General features: G+C 40.4%; 1 protein-coding gene across 1 annotated transcript in view; it reads right to left on the bottom strand.

Moving 5' to 3' along the window:
• Positions 1-23,673, bottom strand: part of LOC139116706 (short transient receptor potential channel 5-like) — a 102,648-nt gene extending 78,975 nt beyond the window's left edge. Inside the window, exon 1 of the mRNA XM_070679304.1 lies at positions 23,576-23,673. The gene's annotated coding sequence lies outside the window, so the exon portion shown is untranslated. The remainder of the gene's footprint in view (positions 1-23,575) is intronic.
• Positions 23,674-24,558: the final 885 nt, after the last annotated feature.

Raw genomic sequence — 24,558 nt, forward strand, 5'->3', positions numbered from 1 at the left:
GGACAAAGCTTTCCTCAGGGGACTCGACGTAGTTGTGTAGACGAGGCAACTTGTCCACGCGACAGGTGAATCTTCGTTTGCGTAAAAACTTGTCATGCCGGTTTTTTATGCGTCATCGCCTGGCCTAATCGAGCGACAGGACGGGGCAGTGCCACGGGCAAATGTAACTCCACGCCTAAATGCGTTGCTCTTTGTACTGGACTTTCGGGTCTTTTTTAGATCCCCAGGCTCACTGACAGGAAACACCTGAATATATTAGAAACGTCATATGACGTTGATTTGCCGCGTTGTGATGTCTCTGGGCAAAGTTAATCACTTTAATGACGGGTTGGTTTATTGTAAACCGCATTCTGGCACAGATAATTTGAAGTAGAATCAGATCTAAATTAAATAAGATAGAATCCGATTCACACAAATTAAGCAAATGCAGTGGACTCCAATTCAACATCTGGACAAAGGAAATGGATTAAGAATTCAAAGCAAAAGACAAAGTTACAATTTGTTTTCGAAAATTTACATGACAACAATAGTCATCGCTTTTTCGGCATATCTCAAATGTGCTGCTATGAGATTTCTTTCACCATCGACCTCAAATTATTTTCACCAAGAGGTGAGTTACAGACCCATATTGTATCTCTGAATCGACATTCGGACTTTGGTCTTTGAAACAAAGCAGGCAGTTTCGGATTAAATTCAGGTAGATACGTTCAAATGCATTGACTTGGCACTACCATTAGTGTACATAGCTGACCATATTACCTGTGAACATTGCGTCTATGACTTTCATTAGCTTTTTTGTAGGCAAATAACTTTATTAGTTTCGTCATCTGAAAGAACCACAAAGCAGAATTTTTGTAGCTTATTTATACTGTAACACTACTTGTCAAATAACAGTGGCATATCAAAGATCATTTCCTATCACCTAGCTAGGAGTTGGAGCTTCCGTTGTTGAAAGTTTACAACAAATACAGTAGGAGTTAATCAGAGTTCTGTAGAGTTCACTTTAGACACAGAATCGTTTGGTTCTGGTTTAGTCTCGCATGCCAAACCTCGAACCTGCTTGCGGCGTGAGTGGCCAAGCCGCAAGGTGCGAGTAACGTACCGTATATACTGTCTAGTAGAATATTCGGCAATCGGCTAGATGGGAGAGCACATCAATTGCTTATTATATTATATCATGCTACCATGCGCCATTCTGATTGGACGAGAGCTAATGCCACCGATGCTAAAATAGTGTTTTAGCACTGATAGCGGCGGGGGGGGGGGGGGGGGGGGGGGTTAAAACGGGCCCCTAAACCAGCATTTTCGAAATTGCCCGGTCGGTGCATTTGAACGTACCTATCTAAACCATACACCCTCGAGAAAAACCGAAAGAGTCCACTTTGTTTCTGTTGTTTCAAAGACCAAAGATCGAATTTTGATACACAGATAAAGTTTGGGTCTGTAACTCACCTCTTGGTGTAAATAAGTTGGATACATGATGAAATACATATCTTAAGCAGCACATTTGGGTGCGATATCCCGATGCACATAGGGCGACATAGCGCACCGTGAACTTTGCTTGATATAGCGGGAGTCGAGACGCGATATATCCTACCGTTCTTTAAAACGAAATAGTATTCGATCATACACAAATAAATTGACACTTCCTCACAGTAATGGTATGTCAGATGTTCTTTACCAAAGTTTGGGCTGTAATAGACCGGGGTGTTCTAACGATGTAGACCAAGAAGTTTAAAATAACAACGGGATGACTCCTGGCGACTGCGACGAAATTCAACGAGCAGTGTCAGCGTTCAGCTCTCCCTGCATCGATTCGGGCATGCAACACACTCTGCACAATTGTTCATCACAGTTGCAATCATGGCAAGTCTAGATTATTTCAAAACTGCTGGTTTTCTGGTACAATTAACGTCCAAATTATCCATCAAAATAGATCGCTGCAACTTCACTGTGCCACCTCTGAATATCGCGACGGTCGACGTATACCGTACTGCCAAAAGCCAGGACTATTGTTCTTATGTACATTTACGAAAAAAATTGTTACTTTTTTCTTTTGATTTGAACTCTTGACCCATTTTCTGTGTGATTGCAGTAGGTATTTTTGGACAAGTATAGTGTTCGTGTTGCATGCGAATAAAATGCAATGTCGATATGAACGTAATGCGTATTTATCGTAGGATACTGTGTGCCTGTACGTAATCCCAACTTATAAAAATGCTCGGTCTCGGGCGCAGAATTTTCGACATTCGATCTCTCAGACGTCCGTTTTCTGCATTTGGGGCTTTAGAGTGATGAAAATACCCAAGTAAGACAACAAAGACACGCAAGTTGATATAATATAATAGCAATAACCCCCTTCGCAGTCGGGTATACACTCGATTTTGGTACAATTCGCTCCATATAGCACTCGCCTATCGGCTCGTGCTATATGTCGCACATTGTACCAAAATCTCGTGCATACCCTCCTGCGTTGTGGGTTATTGCTTAATTCATATTGTAGGCGGAGGGTCTAAAATAGCCTTTTGAACTCGAGTGAATGATTGTGTCGAGTCATTCATCCAGAAATGTTCCATTTGAAGTAAACTGCCCGGCATGCCCTTCGTTGACCTCAGTACAACTTCATGAAGTCACGGTTACTCTATCCCCAGCAACCATGATGAAAATGAAAACAAATGTGATGAATTGAAACAAAATGTACAAAAACGTTAAATTCAATTGAAGAAAGTAGTGATTAACAGCCTGACACTGAAGCAGGAGGTATTCATGACATATTATGTGGAAGGCAACGTTTCCAACGTTTCCATGAATTTGCCGACATAATATGGCAAATCTCTCATTTTTTATCGCTCCAGGCATTGCTTAAATGCTTGCCATTGTCGATAATCGGATCGTTGACATCATCTTCCATGGAGTTTACTTTCTCCTTTTGCTCTGTTCCAAGGTAGCTCAGACTTTCGGCCCAATTCGACTGCCGATGAGTTAGTTACTGTAGTAAATGGCCGCCCTCACAAATAAATTCTCGCCGTAGATTTTTACTGGAATGTTTGGTCGGCGAGAGTATATGGAACATGGTGGGCACATACTGTGAAATTGCGTTATGGTCATCTGTACGCGGTGATCCAAAATTATACTTATTAGCATAGGAAAGACATCCCACAATGACGTCATTACATTCCCGAGCAGTTGGTTCTAGCCAGACCTCGTAACCTGCGGTTATCGTAGCTCACGGCTTGACCGCTCGCTGTGCATGCAGATTCGAGGTCTGGCATGCGAGACTAGTTCTCGTTCTCAGTGTTTCTTTGTCATTAATTGTCATTTTCTAAATGCCTGATAATCTTCTAGTCGACAGAGATGTGTCAGGTACCAGACAATATGCACCGGGTTGTGTTTATGTCAAATAGTGCCATGACTTTTCAGCACATTAAATCATTATTGGCGAAGCCACACAGGTTATTAAGTTCCGATCATCAATAATCAGTTGATTTATGACACATTTAACCAGATATGAACTGAATATGCTCACGTGTGTTTTACAACAGGTTCATTAATAGTAGTACGCTTCATAACACAATAAGATATATGTTATCACTAAATGAAGCAGGTTTTTTTTCAACATCGCACAGTACTCTCACATTTTAATCACTTATTACAAAACTTTATTTGATATGCGAATGAGCTGTTAATTAACTTGACACTGCTCAATGCTTCATGGGACAATTAGATATCCATCAGATCAACATTTGTAGCACGTTTTATTTAATTTAATTCAATAATTTTAGAGTAATGTCACTAATTACAAAGTTCATTAAATATGCAAATAATCCCTATATTAACTTGACCCTGTTCAATGATTCATAGCACAATTAAATATTTATCAAAGCAATATCTGTAGCACGTTTCACAAAATTTGTTGCCGTAATTTCAGAGTTATATACCTAATTACAAAGTTTATTAAATATGCAAATGAACCCTTAATTAACTTTACACTACTAAATGCTTTACAACACAGTTAGATATCTGTCAGATCAGTATATGCAGCAGTTTTCATCACTTGATGAAGTTATTTCGGAGTTATATGACTACTTATAAAACTTCATGAAATATGCAAATGAGCTAATTATTAACTTGACACTGTTCAATGCTTCTCAGTGCAATTGGATATGGATACATCTGTAGCAAGTGTCATCAAATTTAATGCTGTAATTTTGGAGTAATATCACTAATTACAAAGTTCATTAAATATGCAAATAAACCCTTAATTAACTTCACACAAGTAAATGCTCTACACCACAATTAGATATCTGTCGGATCAGTATCTGCAGCAGATTTCATAACATTTGGTGCAGTTATTTTGGAGTTATATCACTAATTACAAAACTTAATAAAATATGCAAATGACCTATTTGTTAACTTGACATTGCCAAATGCTTCTCAGTACAATTAGATATTTATCAAAACAATATCTGTACCAAATTTCAAAGACTTGGGTGCCGTAATTTCAGAGTTATATACCTAATTACAAAGTTCATTAAATATGCAAATGAACCCTTAATTAATTTCACACTACTAAATGCTTTACACTACAGTTAGATATCAGTCGGATCAGTCTCTGCAGCAGATTTCATCACATTGGTGAAGTTATATCTAAGTTATATGACTAATTACAAAACTTCATAAAATATGCAAATGACCTATTTATTAACTTGACACTGTCCAATGCTTCTAAGTATAATTAGATATATATCAGATCAATATTTGTTGCAAGTATCATCAAGTTTGGTGCAGGAATTTTAGAGTTATCTCACTAATTACAAAAGTTCATTAGTAGTATAGTAAACGTGGACAACTGGATGAAGTAAGAATTTTACACCCCATTTTATTCATTTATCTACATGAAGCGAAGGAAAAATTAACCATCCATGTAACTAAAGTATGACCCTGACCTATATACGAACTCACGCATGCGCAACAGTGCATTGTCCTGAACTAAGCAGGGAAATTCCCTTCTGAGCATGTTTATACACGTTCCGAAGGTGGGAAGGTGGGAAATTCCGTGTGAGTCATCACCATCAAACTAGCCTATATAAAGGACCCCCGTTGTCAGTCCGGCCGGCCGGTCGCGGAGTCTAGCTGATGTTGAACACGAGAGTTCCTATCGGTACGAACTAACTTTCATATCCATTCAATCCATAATATCGTAGATATCGCTCCAGCGGCGGACTAAATCCTTCTTGTTTTTGAATTTCTAGCGCCTGATGAAATATGTCCTGAATAAGTTCTGACCCCGGAGCCTCCTCGTTCCGAAGGGTTGCGCCTTTTTCTTGTATTTGTGTAAGCAGCTGTTTATATTGAACATAATAATGTTTATATTTCTCTCGCCTCTTTGATACTCCCGTTTTCCTTGTATTACATCAATAACGACGCCAGGTATAGGAGTTAAGGCTAACAGTACCGGAACTGTTGGAATTGCTGCTATTACAGCAGAACTTACAAGAATTCCCTTAGTAATATTGAGAGCCATATCAATTCGACCCATTAATTTATAACTTCGTCGATATGCAGCACTTGTTCTTTCTATGTAATCAGCCAATTGTTCAACGCTTTCAACAACTGAGATGTGCATTTTTACTGTATATGTAAGGGATGATAAAAAATAATTGTAGTAATATAGAAATACAATATGGCAGAAGGAGGAGAAGATATACCATTCCAGGATTTCGTTGATGCAAATGTAAATGATGACGATGTTACTGCTGAAACATCTTTTACCGATGATACTTTTGCAGAAGCCGGTCCTTCCCAGGCTGGCTCACGCGATAGCCCGCAGGTGGATCGTGTGATTGGACAGAGAGTAGAACTTGAAATAGATATGGCTGAAGAATTCTTAGATGAGAATAATATTACTGATGAATCAGCACGAAACGAATTAATTTTGAATGCAAAGATTAGGGATGGAAAGCTGTATTATAAAAACCTCAGGCTATCAAATAAACAGGACGTGGATTTAGATCACTCGAGACAGTAAAAAGAGAAGCGGGAGGATATGAATTTGTAAGTAAAGTATACAGTTTGAGGGGGAGCAGCGCAGAGCCCGAAAATGTGAGTCATACATCGCATTCTAAAGATGTGATAGCTGATAAAATACCGGCTGAGAAGATGACGCCAGAAGACATGGGTATATACAAAGATAAACTGACAGAGTTACGGCAAGATGCTTCCGGTAATGCAGATAAAATACAAGATTTTGAAAATAAAATCGAACAATGGAACAATCTAAACCCAGAATATATAGCTATTAATGATGAATTAAGGATTGCGAATATGCATCTTGGCGAGCTTAACAACGAAAAAGTTAAAATAAGGCTATTGAAAAGAGAAGCTGAAAAACAGTTAAAGGAAATTCCTGAAGATCACACCCAAGGAAAAGAAAAAGCCAAGAAACTACTAGCTGAACTCATAACAAGAGAAGCTAAAGTTGACAATCGAATTGAATAGAACATGGTAAGATCAGTGGGGCACATGAAAGACTGGCTACGACTAGGTCCTCTTCGTGATGTAATTTCCGATCCAGAATTGTCACTCAGGCTGAAGCTGACAGAGTTATTTAAACGAAATGGTATTACAATAGCTGCAATACTGACTGCCCTTGGAATGACAATATCAACAATTGCCCTGGCTGTGACTAAAGGAGGGGGAGGAGGGGGAGCAGGGGGAGGAGGAGCAAACACAGGAGGTTCAGGTCCGCCCAAAGTATATACAAAAGCGAAAGAAATTGTAAAGCAATTTGGCGAATGGTTAAAAACCTTGGCCGCAAAAAGTGCTGCTGCAATACCAGGTTTAATCGGTTCCCTCGTCAGTTTTCTATTAAAAACAGCAGGATCGGTGGTCGGATTTGTTGGAGAACAGCTATGGATATTTTTAACTGGATTAACATTAGTCATTATAAATAAAATTATGTATTAATATGGCATCAACATGTTTGGTGAAAAGAATATTGCAAAGTTTCTTTCTAAAAATAAAGACCTGTTTGGTTTCTCTGTCGAATTGGAATGGTGCAAACTCCGGCGGGTAAATCGACATATCCTTCGAGCAAATCCAGGTGTCCGACTAAAGGATGATAATCTGTATCATAACATATTAGCTTTCGTGAAGGAATGTCAAAAAGACTAACTTCTTTAAGCGACTAGAATTCATAAACGTCTTTCAGGAGATTGACAATGATGATATGGAAGTCCAACATTTACAAGAATATTGGGTCCTTCGATTGATTCGCGACACAGGCAATCGATTTATCTTTCAGGCAGACGGAAATATTTATGTAAAGAGTGATTTTTCTTCTAAGTTATTATATACACGAGTGAAATGTAAGATGTGATTTATTTTCTTTTTTTCTTCTACTATATACATTACACGAAAATGGGGTACGATAGAACATTATCACCGACTTTCACCAACCGAATACCGAATGGAACGAAGTCAGAAAGAACTCATCATGTGATTGCTAATAATCCAAGTGAGGCAGATCCAGGCCAGACACTTATCATACGATGTCCAAAGTAGAAAGCGGAGTACTCTTAGTTCCAGATACTTTCGACCTGGTTTTTGATCTCGAAGTAATGGGAGGTGGAACTACCCGTGTAGTACAAAATGTTGCAAAAAATTTGGTGGAGAGTATGAAACTCACATTTGAGGGCCAGGCACTTTCCGATTTGAGTAAATATAACCTCATTGAATGCTATCGTGATCTCTTCAAACATAAAAAGGAGAGATCGAACATGACACTGTACGGAATTCAGAACGAAAATCTAAGAAAATTGAGAAGTGGCGCGGCCGATGCAGATGCCGCCGTCGTGGGCGATAATTTACTTTTTGACACATATAAAACAAAATATGCTATTCGTCTCACTCATCCCCTCATAACAGGCCATGGAGTTGCATATCCATCAGCGTTAGGGAGTCATATCGAATGGGAAATTACGTTGGCACCCGCCCCCCAATTACTTGTTAGTAATAAACTGATTACAACCAATTATAAATTAAAAAACATTCAAATGGAATACGAAACAATTTCTGACCTCAATCTCGCGAGGTCAACTGCTGGTTATTACAACGGTGGAAAAAGTTACCTTTACGAGCATATACATTATTTTAGAAAAATCCCATTCAAAGAATCGGACACGGTTATCAATGAAAATATAAATGTACCACGACGTAGCATTAGAGGTATCGCTATACTCTTCACTAAAAATCAGAATCAGTCAGAACTGAACAGTGAACTTTTCTTTAACCCATCCATTGAATCTGTGTCTGTAATGATTGAAGGCATTGCAAATAAAGTGTACGCTCAGAAGATGATACCAAGACAATTTTGGCGAGAGGTGCGACGGTATTTTGCTGAAGATAAAGATTGGTGTGAATTGATATAGATGAGGCCGATTATTTGAAGAATAAATTCTGTCTGTTTATCGATCTGCGTAGCTTTAAAGATATTGAGTTTCATGGAAATGGTTTAAAAGTAATGAACACAAAGGACGGAATTCAACTTGAGATCCTGAAGAAAGATACCGCGTGGTGGCGATTACGCTCACAATGATAATATATTTGCCCACATTTATGTTATCAGTGATGCCCAGGTCTCTATTGAAAATAGTAGATTAAAGTCTTTACAATTTTAACCATGACCCGTCGCCCGTCCTATCGGCCATGTTTCTGCCAGCCATTCGCCCGTGTCTGGATTGTATAACTGCACGCGTTTGATATCATTTGGCGCCATCATGATTTTACTACGCTTTTCACTACGGATTTCTCCAGCCTTTTTCCGTACAAACTGTACAAATTGTGCCGGCTCCGGCTTCTTCCCAGTTTCAAATAGATCTTTATAATCTTCAAAGTTTAAATGTTTTCTAACACAAACATCTTTCACCCCTTTATTTTTTTTTCGTCTCCCGAAGTTGGAGTTCGAAAAGCATACACTTTCGAGCGTATGCCGACAAAATCAAGAATAGGTTCACCATTCAACTCATCTTAAATTTACCTATCACTTTTTTATTAATCTTCGGAAAGTTGGGTCCGCTCATCCCACTAGTATCATATATAGACTTCTCACCATTCTTTTCAACATCTTCTCGGACTATATCATTGAAAGTTACATCCGGGTCCGGGGAGGGTATTGGTACACTGTAAACAAAACTGTCAGTATCCATGTAGGCTAATCGTATTCCAGGGAACTTGACCCGAAAGTAATTGTAATGCGTCTCATACATAAGCAGCTTAGAAAGTTCCAGTACTGCGGCGCCGATGAAAACTGGTTTTACATATCTATGCTCATCCGTTTTCAGTTCCAGTAGGGCACTGTCGCAGGAATCACCATCCTCTTCGGAAGTTATGAAAGTTATATGTTTCATCTTTGGATTATACTTCTGAATCTTTTTACGTCCACTATCCGTGCCCTATCGGAACGGTTCCAGTCCGAAACAAATTTAAAGTCTCTGTACTTTCGAACATCTTCTATTGTCTTACCGAACATTGCATTATTCATCAGCTTATAGAAATTCTTTTCGAAATCTGTCCTCCCCTTTGCCCTCATTTTAGTGTTAAAGTCAATATATTCCGCGAGACATGGAGCTTCATCGAAAGCAAGCACCCGATAAATCTTTTTCAATCTCATTCCCATCCGAAGATAGAATTCCAGCAACTTGTAGTGTAAGACATAGGACTCTCTATCCATCACACTTGTAATCAGTCGACCGCCCTGCCTCGGAAATTCATAGTGATGCGGTGCTAATGGCAAATCGCTGTGTTCTTCATGTAATTCGGCTGGGTATTCTAAGTCTACTTCTAGAAAACTTGGTGGAAAGGTGGAACCAGGTCCCCACGCTCCGCCAGCTCGGGCCCCCGCTCCGTCTCGGCCCCCTTCTTCCCATTCCTCCCACTCTTCCATCGTCATCCAATGAAGTCCGCCCGTAGGCATTGCCTGACTCATTGCCCAGCCGTAGAGATTGTTTGCATCGAGATATTTTATTTCGGTCACCGGCTTCTCTGGATCGTAACTAACGTAAGTATTCCCGCCGGCGGGCCAGCGTAAGCAGGATGATTTGTCTGTAAATAATGAATATTACACTGGCTGATACCACCTCTAATTCCCCTCTGAATGAAATTCATCTGCTCATCATCTTGAATGAGTTTAAACTTATTACCCGTGTAAAGTAACATAGCATCCCATGTCAAGCCAGGCGCTGACATATAGTGGGCTGGATCTAACTTGTACGCTTCTAAACATGTGTCACGGAAATTTTCGAATATATTTGCAAGAAGTAGAACGTCAGTCTCACAATAGAATTCCATATAATCACGAATCGTCTTACATCCAACTTCGTCCCATACTCGTAATGCATGTTCGTAATCGGACTCTGAAATCCCCTCTTCCGTCAATTCGCTATAAAATTCCTCCCTCTCCGGGAGCTCCTCCTCTCCCAGTCTGTCAACCGAGTCTAAATATTCGTAGGGGAAGAAACCTTTCGCTCTTTGAATGTCCGGGTACGAAAGTGGGGCCGCCGTCCACCCGTGGGTCTCCGGCACAGTTTTTGCCAACTTCGCCAATGACCCCATCATCAACTGAGCACTGTCCATAAACTTTATAGAAAAGAAACGTCTCTTTATCTCCCTCTTCCCTCCGGCAACAACAATTGAGGCGTGAAAAATAAATGTTTTCGAGAGACTCATAATTCCTCCATTGCTCGTCTTAGCTATAATTTTAGGCTCTGGTCCCCCTCCGGCGTCGATTTCATGTAATTCTTTCAAAATAAAAGAACCATCGTATCCCTTGAGGTTGTGAAAGTAGATAGGAATGGTTCTCGACGGCCGGCATCCTTCGCAATAGAAGGTCGCCTCCTCCTTCACTACTCGGTATCCTGCCGGCTCTCCACATGCAATACAGACTGGATCACATCCGTCGCGCCGGTAATTAGAAGGATCCCTCATCGGTATTATTTTCCAATAATACGATTTAGAATAATACTCGGCCCGTTCTTTCATATCCTTTAGAAAGTCTGTAACACAGGAGAGACCTGTGAATGTTCTTTTACCATAAACAGTGGGTCGGCCGGGCCCCGTTCCACCATAACATACGAAAGACAAATTGGAATGTGTCGACCGGTCCCCTTCTCAATAATTGCCTCAGTATCTGCATAGACGACGTAGGGGCGGGGACCTTCTTCCGATGTCCTTCGAATTGACACACTTCCTTAGGAAAACTGGCTGGGCGTCGTCTGTTCCACAGTATACCTGATGTTTTTCTAATTCTTCTGTTGACTTAAAACCTCTTTTACAAACCGGGCAAATACACTTCCGTCTGCGCTCATTCTTTCGATTAGTACGAGAATTACGAAGGCGATTTTCCGCAGTAATTGGTACGAAGTGAGAACGGCCGCCGTCTTCGCCAACTATCAGTAAGATATTTGCTATTTGATTCCTATCACCTTCGGAACGGGCTCCGCCTTCGGAACGGGCTTCACCTTCCCTATCGGAACGGTTCCGTCAGGGGCTCCGCCAGGGGCACTATATAACACAGTTATGTCGGACGGGGAGTGGGATCATTTTCGTAGATCTGAAATACTTGAAGTTTGATGCCTGGATTTTGCTGCTCGAAGCGCCTGAATACAGTCAGATCGGCGGGCGTGGGCGTGGGAATACCTTCCCAACAGTAGTCAGCCATAAATGGAGCGTACGTATTCCATTTTCTCCTTACCTGACCACATTTCTTTCACGAAACTCGGGGTCGGCAACTTTAAACTTGCTACGATGGCGTATTGAAAACAGTTCTCGCTGCCCGAAGGTAGCACCAGATCGCTCACACAATGCTTATTTTTTAACCATCTGGGAAGTTGGACTGCGCCAGCCCCGAGTAAAACTTCTACTAGAATTACTTCAAAATTAAGTATCTCCTCGAGAACGAGACCAGAACCCTCAACATTTTCAATTGTATCAAGCATAAGGTCGTAGCGATCTATTAATTGTTGCCCACATCCGATCCCGATCCTCTTACATCTTTTGTGTATGTATCATTTAATTTAACATACAATGAACGCGATTGTGTATTACCAGTTTTCGGATCCGATAATTTGACTTCCATTTCGGTATAAACAGAGTACATCTTTCGTTCCGTTTCTTTGACCATACCTTCAATATCCACCAGCTCCCCGATATCCTTGACTCGCTTGACTTCAGGAAATTTTTTTTGTAAAACTGCTCCCTTGAATGCTGTATGTAAACTGGCCATCTTTATGATATATACTATCCTAAAATTTTTTAAAAATGAAAAATAATTATTCTATGATAGGTCATCAAAATCCACTATAATAATTTTGTCAGCATTTATTTGTTTATATATCTCACCTAATCTTTCTAAGTCGACTATTTCTTCCGCATCTTGAATTTCTGGTTTATTAGGCGCAGCACAAATATTAATCTCTCAACAGTGAAAGAAAGGCCACGCTTACTTAAGCGCGGTTTAAATGCTAAGAATTCTATCTTACTACCTTTTCGGATATTACGAGGTACAATAGCAGGATTTTCTCGGACTGGTAGTAACGGACTCACTGTTTTAAAAACCGCAGTCAATTTCTTGAACCATATCAATACATGTAGCGAAATCGTGATTTCTCCCTCTCCCTCTCCCTCTTTTAAACTGAAATTTAAAATACCTCATGCCCGGCTGCGCCTCGCTCCCTCGCTTCTGATACACTTTAGATGGATTGTAAAATCCAGTAGTATTCTTGGAGTGAGCGGCCAGGCTTAGAGCATAACTTTTAGCAGTAGATGCATCGAAACTTTCACCTAGGGTACGGAATACTATTAAATCGGTAAACTTTGAAGACTTTGTTGCCAACGGACACACACCCCATCGCATGTAGCTGGATCTCCTCCCGAACCGTACTTAGGTCCGATATTGAAAACCACTTCTAGCTCACTGTCTACATATATAATAGGATCTACATATTCACCAAATACTAATTTGCCTCCATCATCAATTTTGATGTTTTCTCCGGTTTCAAGTATTTTTATTGCATCTGAAATAGAAAGGATTGTCATTGTCTTATCGTATATATCTTAATAAAAAAAATTTTTTTAAAAAATTTCTATGATATAGTATCCCCAAAATGTCATACATATTCATAAATGGACCAACTGGAAGTGGTAAGAGTTACGATGCAATAAATTTGGATCCGTATCACGTACCAGAATTTGACACTAGTTTTTCCAGCAACATTGCCGACTTTTATAATGAGCGCCACGTTTCGATTGCCGATTTTCAGAATCAGTTTATAGAACATACTCTTAGTTTACAATGTCGGGCTGGGAGGACCTCTCCTTCGGAACGCTACATTATTTGTGACTCTTCCATAATTCAAATCTAACTTTTTCTCGAATCCGGGACGTTTCCACGGAGTGGGAAGAAAAAAGATTGTTTCTAGAGCATTTGACCATTTGCATAGTTTCATTATCATATTCAAAGATATGCCTTGGGATTATTGCAGGCGGAATGTGTTGACTCGAGCCAGGTCGTACGAAATCAACCGCCTTAAAAGAATTAGAAGAGATTCACAACAAGTTCAAACAGACTTTCTTAGAAATTTGCCACGACTACAGGCTTCCATGTTTGGTAATTAGTCAGCCCCTTACGCCTGAAGTTCTCAAGAATATACTTAATCCAACGATTGATACAGAGACAGTCGGACCAGTAGATTTTCCACAAGCTTTTGACTTTGGAATTGCATGGGGCAGCCCTTCGGCACGCGATAGCGGCAGCCAGGGATTTTTAATAGACGGTTTCGAGGAGGAGGAACTTGAAAAAGCTTATTATCCACCTGGTCAAGAACAACTAGAACAACGTCGAGTCTCACTCAAGAACCTACACAAACTTCTTAATGCTTGTGAAACAGTGTGTGCTTATAATGCTCCGTTTGACTTACGAGCACTTGATATGATGAAAAGGGTGGACTTTGGAGTTACTTGTCTATGGTTCATGTCAGTTGTGTACATTATACTTCAGCCAGAACTTATCGATAAAGCTGAAAAAGGGGCGCTCGAAAGAACGGACCGTGGCAACATGAGAAGTCGCTTTGAAGATCTTGCAAACTTAATATGTGCCTCCGGAGGAACTGAGGTACCACCTCATCCACATACTGCCGAAAAAGATGCAATAAGTGAACATTACTTACGACAGTACATGATAAATACTTGGCCAGGTGGGTGGAAGCGAGGTGGTAAACTGACACTTTCTTCTTTCAAGAAATTAAGACTTTTTCCATGGTACTTATTGAATAACTTTCGTAAATACTTACGTTAGTACTTGACAAGTACCAGCACAGGAACTTACGTAGTACTTGACAAGAACCAGCACAGGAACTTACGAAGTACTTACGAAGTTCTAATAACATTTTCCTCTGGCTCCCAACTATTGAAACTTTCCGGATAACCGCGCCATTTTATCAGATAATATTTCTTTCCTCTAATTTTTTTCGTCTTCAAAATTCGTTCTACTCTGTACAGCTCGTCAGCACCACGTTCTGAAGGTGCGCTCTGAAGTTCATCAGAATAGAAAGTGCCGAGTATTTCCTCTCCATTCAGATCTTTTATTTTGTAAACTGGTGGTGTTCCCAAGCCAGCTGCGTACACAACTTTTGAAACTACGAAAATCTCCTCTGTCCAATTTGGTAAATATCCTTTCTTAAAAGTGGTCTTGTATTTTGTAATTCGGACCCGTTCTCCCGGCTTGAATTCAGGGTTGGCTCCCCCGGCTGCCAACTCAGGACCGAATAGTGTATAAAATGCCTGCCAATCGTTGTCCTCCGTTACGTCCCTGGGTTTCATTTTGATACTTCCGTGAACGGTGTTGTTGTAATTCTCAAGAAGGTGGGGTAGAATGGGGAGCCAGGAACGTGTCTGTTTATATGTAAAGTATTTCCACATCATCGTCTTAAGCGTCCGATTAAAACGTTCAACGACGCTAGCTTTTTTGTCACTGTAGGTGTGAAACCAGTGAATGCCTGACTCCTCCAACCACCCCTGCATTTTTCGATTAGTAAATTCCCGCCCCTCATCTGTCTGAAGTTTGTCGGGCCTTCTCCCGGATTTCTTAATCACGTCTTGTAGCGCCTGTAACGTATCATCAGCTGTTTTTGACTGTATCGGCCTGGCCCATGCGTATTTACTGAGCACATCGATTACTGTTAGCATGTATCGAATGTTACGGTTCTCTTTTGCGAATGATGAAGGGAATTCCACGAGATCAGCTTCCCACTGAGCGTCTATCGATGTTACGAAAACGCGCCGGCCCCTTCGGAACGCGCCACGAGTACGAGGGACCGGTTTATGAAGATTATAAGTTAGCTGAGTTTTTAACCAGTCCTGTACCTCTTTCTTAGTAACGTGGAGTCCACTGGCGCGTGCTGCGTCATATAATTTTTGTACACCTCCAAAACCAGTTTTCGGGTTGTAATATAATTCTCTAAGAGTACCTTCGGGGGTGCCTTCGGCTTCAGCTTCCATAATTGCTATATTATACGAAAAATTTTATGTCGTACGGATGCCGTAAATGAAATACTAGTTTACTGAATGGCCTACTTTTCAATTGTCTGACCAGGTCCGTGGCCTCCCATTCTGACACCTCCATTCCATATTCTTTAATAATAGTTTTGTTGTCTGTCTTGCTCGGTGTGTAAAAAAGTACTAACATCTGTATGTTTTCCCTAAATGGTTTACTAATACTAGTATATTGCTGAGTCAGAACCCAGACAGATAGTCCGTCGTGTCTTGCGCTGAAACCAAGTTTGACTAAAACGTCACTGCGCTTCTTCATATCTTTGGACGCGGCGCAGTCGTCGAGTACTATTAAAGTGTTTGTACCGACCCATTCGTTCCGTACGAAGGCTAGTGTATCATCCACAGCATCGAGTCCGACTGGAAACACAACACATTGTCATCGGTGAAAATGAATCTTTTATTATACGTTTTATTGTTCATGAATGTCGGACAAATGAAAACTATATATTCGAATTTTCCTAGGTACGGACCGGTGAGGAGATCCATTACATATTCCGTTTTGCCAGAATTTGTCGGTCCAGTTACAATCATGTTGAATGGTACAGTTGCATACATCGGATCTATATACTGTACATTAATGTAATGAATATTGCTAAAGATAACAAACCAATTTTACCATATTCATGAATAGGGTCTGCGCCGGTCACTGCTGCTGCCCGTTCCGAAGCGTTCCGAAGGGCCTTCGGGGACCGAGTCGTGTCATTGTGAGGTGGTGGTCCTCCGGGCTCGTCCTGCCACTTCACAGGATCCTCCCTCCCTTCCATCTCGTGTATAGCACTTTCTCGAACTTCCGTGTTTATATCACCATTTACCCCGAAGACCATAGATTCTGTTGCGTATTGTAATTCATTATTATAACCTGAGATTACTGGGCCCGAAAGAATAACCATCTCAGACGGTAAGAGAAGTAAATTTGGTGAGACTGCCATATCAAGTTTGACGCCAGTATTCATTATTGTGTCTTGATATCGCCTATAACTAATTACTTTGTCGGTATTACGAATTTCATCTTCGAGGAGAACACCGAATTCTTTTCTTACTTGCACTGCACTGCCAGTATCGCCCACAATGGTACTGCGAATATTTGCTTGTGCGCCGAGTATGCAATATACGTAGGCTTCAAGGCTTTCATTGAGGCGGGCGAGACCGGCCTTTGTTAGTCCCGAGTCTCCCTTCAGAGGAATGAAACTATTGTATTGTCCCTCCGATCCATCATTTCGGAAGAAATAATAGTGTGGTCTGTCTTTGTCGGGCAGTACATGTTTTTTCTTTCCAAAAATGGTATGTGTATAGAAAACGCCTCCGTCGGCGGAGAGGAAAAAGTCATGACCGTTGTATATCGCTTTTGGCTGTCGAACGGGACCACGATTAGTGTAATATTCATAACCATAACCAAGACCTTTATTTTGACCTTTTCGATAACGAAAGTCGGACTTCGTTGGGCTTATATTTCCAAATTCTGTACAGAGAAGTTCATATTGGACGAGATTGTACGGATTGTCGCCCGCTTTGAAGGTGGGGGTATCGTCTGGAAGTGCAACCTGCATTTCGTGAAGGATACGACGTATTGTAAAATATACATGGAAACGGCAGAATGATCGTATTTGGGGCGGAAATTTCCCTTCGGAACCGAAGAGATGGGCGAATGATATACCACAACCAGTAGTGCTGCACCATACGGCGAAATTTAATTGCTGGTCCCAGTATTTCATGTTTGGTCTGCCCAGCCAGACATTACTTTCTTTAGCTGATCGATGAGTGATTACGTTATCTTTAAATATATCCCGTGGATGAAAAGTAAATTTATCTGTCGGCGTTACATATATTTCTAAGTTCATGAGAATAGGTTTTATTTCCCCATTCGGTTTGGAAGGGGGGGTATCAGCATGCTGTACTGTCGGTACGCTCGTCTTATTCAATTGAAAAGCAACTGGGAATAGGTCTGTACTCATTATTCGTGTTTCTATATACATATAGATTTAAATGGAGGAGAATTTTCCCGGAATCCCTGTCGGAATCCCTATCGGTACGGTTCTGTTAGGGTTACTAACATTCCAGACCATGTTAATACTTTATTTCGGATTCAGGTTTAAACGAATTTTTTATTTTTTACTAAGAATAGATAACATACTGCAAACAATGGAGAATTTAATAAAGTCATCGGCAGCAGCAAATACGCGTTCCGAAGGGTCTTCGGTGCCTTCGGACGCTCGATCCATAATAGAGACGAAACGTGAAAAAATACTCTGTGTCATCGCAAGTGGTCAAAGCAAGTTATTTTTTGGTAAGGAGATTACAGTTGTTGACGTAGAAAAATGGAGAGATGAAACGGTGGATAAAGCCTTCAAAATGTACGAAGCGAAATACAGTTCTCTTATAGTGATACCATCACTCAAAGTTTCATAGATCTAGGAGCCAGCGCAATAAGTCAGTAGTTCCGATCAATGACCGAGATAACTATGCCACTGATCTTAAAAAGGATTTTATTCTAAACAGTGAAATAAAACGATTATCAGGACGGATAGCGTACACGTGGGGCCCCTGATTGCTCTAATTTCCACCGGTTTAATTACGGGTAAACATTTAAATTTTAAAAAAATCGGGTTTAATATAGTACCTGAAATAAATGGATTCAACTTCGCCGACTCAGCAAACGACTCCGTCAGAGGCTCCGCCGACGACCTCCACACCGCAAACGACTCCGTCAGGGACGACCTTCCCGACTCCGTCACAGCGCAACATAGAGAAAGTTACAATGCCGCCGAAGCATCCAGGGAGAGTTGCTGCGGGCAAGCGATTAGCGGAATGGAACAGGCAAAACAAGGAGAAGAAACGCCAAGCAATGGTGGGGAATGGGGGGAGCGATGCGGTAGCGGCAGACCTACCGCCTACAATGAAAGAACAGTGTGATAGCTCACGCGATAGCTCACACTGGTATAATAAATGTTATCTTGTTTTAGGAATTGTGGGAGTTTCATTGACTGCATTAGGGCTATATTGGGGGCGTGCTCGATATACCCCCTGTTCCCTCCGGAAAGATCCTCCACAGAAAGCGAAAAAAACAGAGCACGTAGCAGCTCCATCCGGAACAGTTCCGACAGGGGTTCCGAGGGGAGGGGAGGGGGAGGGGGAGGGGGAGGGGGGTGTTCCCAGCTCCTCTACATTGTATGAGATGGATTAACTCCCCATATTTTTTATTTTTATTTTTTATTTTATATACTAGTCAGCAATCATGGATATTAAAACAGTTGTAAACACAATGTACGATGGTATTGTAATCGCAGGACTTGCGATGGGATATCTTATGATCTCCAGCAAATTTCTGAAAATAGAGGTTGGCGATCCAAGTCGACCAAATTTACTCGATTGGCAAAATTAGGCGGTGCAAAATTAGGCGGTGCGACTGCTGCCGCGGTAGCAACCAAAGATCTCCTTGAACAGAAAATATTATTCCTGCTGAACCTTATACTTCGTAATAATAATATTCATCGAACATTTATACTTAGTAATATATACATACAACGTACAACGATGATCATTTGGATTGAAAGTAAACAGGTGAACCTGTTACTGTTAATTTTTACCCTTGTATTGACACGACACAGTTTACGAAGATAAGACTGCTAGAGTGCGGACTATATAATTCATGGCATAACATAACATCGACGAATAATGTAATAAAATATCAAGAAGGTGACCAACCGAAGAAGACTAAATCAATACGTCCAGGTAACTACAATATCGATACGTTAAACAAAGCAATCGGGTTGAAGCAAAAAATTAATTTTGAAAACATCTGCCGACAAACCACGTTCTTCTAACTTTGGCTAAAGATGTTAAAGTTTATTTCAATGCTACAGGTAGCTTTGCCAACGTAGTTGGTTTTTCAGATAAACCTGAGGACAACCCAGTTATAAAAAGTACTATGAGTCCGAAGAAAGTGGATTTCTTAACAGTCACTAAATATATAGTTCATTCAGATGTAGTCGATGTTACTGGAAATTATGTTTCATTTGGTTCGGGTGCCTCCGGAGGATACATACAGGGGAAAGTATCGAACTGTTTACAAATACTTCCCATCCGGGATACGAGAGAAATAAGTGAAAAGGTTACTTACGATTTTAAAAACGGAGCAATTTCTATGCCATTGAGAAAGGGGGAGATTACATGAATTCAATGCGTATCTGGATAACAGATCAGGATGGGAACATGATCGATTTCAATAACTGGCCAATTAGCTTTTGTATTGAATTATTGTAGTCCCGAAGCTGGCCCCTACCGGTGTAACCCTATCGGAAGATAAACCATCCCACGACCAATCCTCCAGCAATATAGATCATCTCATATTTCTTTTGCTCAGGACTGGGTTGATAATAATCTGAGAATTGAACTGCCCCTTCGGAACCGTTCCGAAAGGGGCCTGACGTAGAGTTGCTTTGCACCGCTTCTGCTTCTTCCAGGATTTCTGCATCTGTATCTCTTAATTCTGCCGCAGCATGTGCGTCCTTTGCCTGATTTTCTCTTTCCCAGTCAGCCTGTAGTAATCTTTTTTCTGACCAGACGTTGCGATCATGTTCAAATTTTTCTAATGCTTTATCATGTCGGACTTTCTCTTCAATAAGAGCCTCACCATTCCCAGAAAGCTTTTGTCCGATAATATTTCCTCCTGTGAATGCCGTTGCATTTAATACAGCACCGAGAACTGTCATTCCTATAGCTGAAGCCATGACTGTGTATTGTATATTACAAGGTATTATTTTAATTTTCATTGTATATAGGTCCCTACGGAGTATGTCTGATCCAAGTGGCTTCGGTCTAGGTACAATTCGTATGCAAAATCTTGAGCTTGAAGATCTGAGTGATGTTAAAGTTAACAATAATACTAAGATGGCTGCTAATCATAATAAGGATTACGTCCTTCGTTATAAAGACCGCGAAAAATATTTCGTTTAGCCAATGCCGCGGCGCCACCCCACGAGCATGCTGTAGAATTTTCCGAACTTAAAGACATTGATGAAACTGTAATTGACGCCACAAGGCTTCGAATGATTCTACTCCTTTTGCTCTGACATGGGATTCGGCTAGTCAGAAATTCATGCCTTATAATGTGCCGCGTAACATCTTAGATATATTGGATAGTGAAATTGCAGGAGGTGTTGCTGAACCACCAGGAACTCCGAATGTGATTTATTTTGATAGCAATGTAAACAAATATAAATTGTTAGATTTTCGTAGTTGGCTTACTCCTACGAATCCATACATTGCATTCTTGGTATAACCGATTCACCTTAAAATTAGTCCTCTTAATACAATAATGAAGGCAGATAATACACTAAGAAGGTGGATAAACGAGGGGGAGAATTATTGCTCGTATACAGCTAGCGGAGTTCCAGTTAGATTTTTTGGGACACAACTTTAAAGAAACTGGGTCTTAAAAGTGTCGGTGATGAGGCAGCTGTTCTCACTTTACAGACTGTAAATCAACAGATGACTGATAATATGAAAATACTTCAACATGGTACAGTTCTCATTAGATGTGTAAAGTTAGCTACGGGAGACGATTTGACGATTTGGTTGGATATTATGCTATGAAACAGATAACAGAACAACTTGTGATATTATCATAAGTATTGATAAAGATCGGGGAGGGGAAATGAGTATTGAACGTTTTGTTGGTGGGAATAGAATAGAGAACGACTTAGGAACTACATTTGTACGTAAAGATAAAAGAGTGAACACTTTAGATATCAGTACCATTCATCTGAAACGACTCATTTTGTTTGAAGTAATGGTCTTTCGTCATATTTTAAGTTCAGAGGAAATTACTAAAATTTTATCTATCGGGTGAACAAGTTCGTACCGATAGGAACTCTCGTGTTCACATCAGCTAGACTCCGCGACCGGCCGGCCGGACTGACAACGGGGGTCCTTTATATAGGCTAGTTTGATGGTGATGACTCACACGGAATTTCCCACCTTCCCACCTTCGGAACGTGTATAAACATGCTCAGAAGGGAATTTCCCTGCTTAGTTCAGGACAATGCACTGTTGCGCATGCGTGAGTTCGTATATAGGTCAGGGTCATACTTTAGTTACATGGATGGTTAATTTTTCCTTCGCTTCATGTAGATAAATGAATAAAATGGGGTGTAAAATTCTTACTTCATCCCAGTTGTCCACGTTTACTATACTACTTTCATTAAATATGCAAATGAGAAGGCAATTGATATGACACACAGTATCATCATAATGTTCTGAGATTGTCATCTGTGAAAAGTTTCATGAAATTTTGTGCAGTATTTCTTGATATATGTCTACACTGTTATTACCGTCTCCATAGGGAAACCATTGTACGGAAAAAAAAACGATATATTGCATAACTTCATTAATATGCAAGCCACACTAACCAAAATCTAATCAGTTCTTGCAAGTAGCATATGGTACCTGTGTACCAAATCTGACTTGAATCCGTTCAGGCGTTTTTGAGTTATCGTGTAAACAGACAGACAGACAGACAGACAGACAGACACACACACACACTAACACACACAAACACACACACACACACGGAGAGACAGACAGAAATCGCTATGACAATAGCCCAAATGTTTACACACGTGAGCTAAAAACGATGTATTCTTGCTTTTGTGTTGGCGCGAGTTTGCTCCATCTAATGGGACGAATAATAGTGCATGGTATACAAACAAGGCTTTCTACGGCCAGAATTCTTGATTCCCTGATTGTTTAAGGTTACCACAAATCAGCTTTCTGTACATTATCTGTCATCTCTTTTGTTTGTGTCTAATAAGCACTTTTTGCTAAAAAATAAACAGTGCTATGCTTTTGAAAGATGTTCGATTGTATCACATGCTAAGCTACTTTAACTTGAGTTACTTTAAGGTTCCAAGACAAGAAATTGACCATTTTAAACTAACAATTCTCTAGTGTTTAATAAGCTCAGAACCCCCGTAAATTGTATATTTTTGGAAAACCTAGATATAGGGTAACATTTTGATTGCAATAGTGTCACCATTGTTTACATAACTATCACGTGACAGGTAATTTGCATAACCTTTAAAAAATCGGTTTTCCTTATGTTTTGTTTCAATGCTTTGAGATATGTGGCTGAAATTTGTGTGACTGCAAGCTGTCCTAAGGGTCTTCAAAAAAGTGTCTCAGAATTATTTTAAACCTCCTTGAACGGTTTTTTATGCCCGAAAAACTTCCAGAGAAGTGAATTTAACCGTAGTTGATTTCTTTAAAATTGTGCTCCAAAAAACTAAGCAAGACTGCAGTACAACTACGCCTTCAATGTTAATGACGTTTGATCTTTGCAACAGCTACGAAAGAAGTAACACATATCAAACTTCAAAACGCTAACATCAAATGAACAGTGACTCTAAGGAGGAAATGCTGATAGCGTAGCCACGATGCAGATGTCACATTGACCGCGACGTATGAGGTTTTTTTCTAGGCTATTTGATTAACGTAAGTAGATATCACCTCAAGGCTGTAATAAATGTTAGTTTGCAGTTTCACATTTCTGTGAGTTAGATAGTTGATGTAAGAGCCGATTCCGCCCTTTGTTTCGCTATTGAGCTATTTTTAGCTGCCATTGTTGTGTGAATATTGTAGTGCCAACAAATTTTCACTGAAATTATGTTTAAAACGCATGGTAGTTGCTGTTTGAGCTGCCAAGAGCTGCACGCCCCTGAATTTCGTCTTTTAGAAATACATTGTCTGCAGCAGACATTGTAAGCTAAAACTATTCTGCATGAACTTTCCAATTGTGAACTGTTTCCGCTCTGAAACCAATCCCCGATAGCTAAATACAGTTAGGAGCGGTCGTGGAGTTTGCTTGGGCCTAGTGTGAATTATACATTTTTACTCTCTTAATCAACACTAAAAAACAACTGCATGAAACTATGTTTACCATAAATCACAATTTACAGAGGAAACTTTAACTTACTTTGTCTTACAGCTGAGCAAAGAAGACGGGTGGAATTCGTTGACAAAAACTCACGCTCTCTATTTGTTCTATTGGTTTTCAGTCGAGTTACTAAGATTGCGTCTCTTTCGGATTGTTCGGGCCTTTTATGAGGAAGAAAGCGTACTCACACAATGCGTGTTTTTCATGCATAACGACTTTGAGATAGAAGGGAACCATCATGTGACACGGAGGTCAGATAGTAAACTGAGGATGTGACCTGATCCTTGCAAGGAGACGGTCCTCCAGGCGAGACTGCTATTTCGGCAGCTTGACCTCATATGAACTTTAACAACGCCCTCCTCCTCCCCTTTCCACCATATTTTATCATGTAAGGATTTATGTTTGGGCCCCATAAGATTGGGGCAAAATTAAATGAGTTAACTATGTAGGTGAATTCTTTGTTAGACTGGTAATTGATCACCCAATTTGTCGCCCACTTTATGTATTTCACAGTTATGAGCATGTTAATCATTGCAGGGAAATTTGTTTGTGTGTCAGTTTATTGGTAACCAATTTTGTGGCCTAATTGATGTATCTCACCTTTACAACTTTATCACACGTACAAGTAGATTAGTTATTGTAAGGTCACACATTTTGTACTATGTTTGTGAGTCATCAATTAGTGGCCTGTTTGGTGTATTTTACAGCTACAGTTTTTCATTAAATGGTCACCCATCTGGTGGCCCATTTCACCCACAAAGACATGAGTTGGGTATTCCTTCATTTTGCCGGTGTTGTAGCTGGTCAGGCCCGGTGGCCAAGGCACAACATCAGTACCAATGATGCAGGGCCTTGTCCAGCATTGACAGCGTTTGCGGGGATAAAAGGTGATATTTTCACAATAACCTTCTTCAGTTACAAGGATGGTAGTGACGTCTTATATTTTATTCATTCAGTTGTTGTTACTGTATGTTTCTAAGACATTGTACCTTTCTATTGTTTGTAGATTTTGTGTACACGTA

The sequence above is a fragment of the Ptychodera flava genome, chromosome 18 (assembly GCF_041260155.1).
Source record: "Ptychodera flava strain L36383 chromosome 18, AS_Pfla_20210202, whole genome shotgun sequence".
In the NCBI taxonomy this organism is placed as follows: domain Eukaryota; kingdom Metazoa; phylum Hemichordata; class Enteropneusta; family Ptychoderidae; genus Ptychodera; species Ptychodera flava.